Source organism: Nannospalax galili, unplaced genomic scaffold (assembly GCF_000622305.1).
Source record: "Nannospalax galili isolate Female #2095 unplaced genomic scaffold, S.galili_v1.0 scaffold872, whole genome shotgun sequence".
In the NCBI taxonomy this organism is placed as follows: domain Eukaryota; kingdom Metazoa; phylum Chordata; class Mammalia; order Rodentia; family Spalacidae; genus Nannospalax; species Nannospalax galili.
The window spans coordinates 737,861-738,722 of NW_008332654.1; positions in this window are offsets into that span (position 1 = coordinate 737,861).

The window sequence follows — 862 nt, forward strand, 5'->3', positions numbered from 1 at the left end:
ATTAAAGGAGTAATAATTGGAAAAGAAGAGATCAAATTATCCCTTTGTGCCGATGATATATGTAGGAGATGCCAAAAATTCCACCAGAAAACTCCTAGAAATTATTAACACGTTCAGTAAAGTGGCAGGTTACAAAATTAACCTACAAAAGTCTATAGCCTTTCTATATATCAATAACAAGCAATCAGAGAAAGAGTACATGGAAACACTCCCCTTCACAAGAGCTGCAAAAAAATATATGTATCTCAGAATAAACTTGACCAAAGTCATTAAAGTGCTCTACAATGAAAATTTTAAATCATTAAAAAAAGAAATTGAGGAGGACATCAGAAGATGGAAGGATCTCCCATGCTCATGGATTGGAAAAATTAATATTGTGAAAATGACCATCCTACCAAAAGTAATTTATAGATTCAATGCAATGCCAATCAAAATCCCCATGACATTTTTCATGGAATTGGAAAAAAACATCCTGAGATTCATATGGAAGCATGAAAGAACTCGCATAGCAAAAGCAACCCTGAGCACTAAGAGCAATGCTGGGGGGATTACTATACCAGATTTTAAGCTGTATGACAGAGCTGTAGTCATAAGAACAACATGGTACTGGCACAAAAATAGACCCATAGATCAATGGAAAAAAATACCCAAATATGAGTAAATACGATTTCAGGCCCCTGATATTTGACAAAGAGGCCAAGAATATTCACTGGTGGAAAGACGGCATGTTCAGCAAATGGTGCTGGCAAAACTGGATCTCCACCTGTAGAAGAATGAAACTAAACCCCTATCTTTCATCCTGAACAGAAGTCAATTCCAAATGGATCAAAGACCTCAATGTAAGGCCTGAAACTCTGAAACT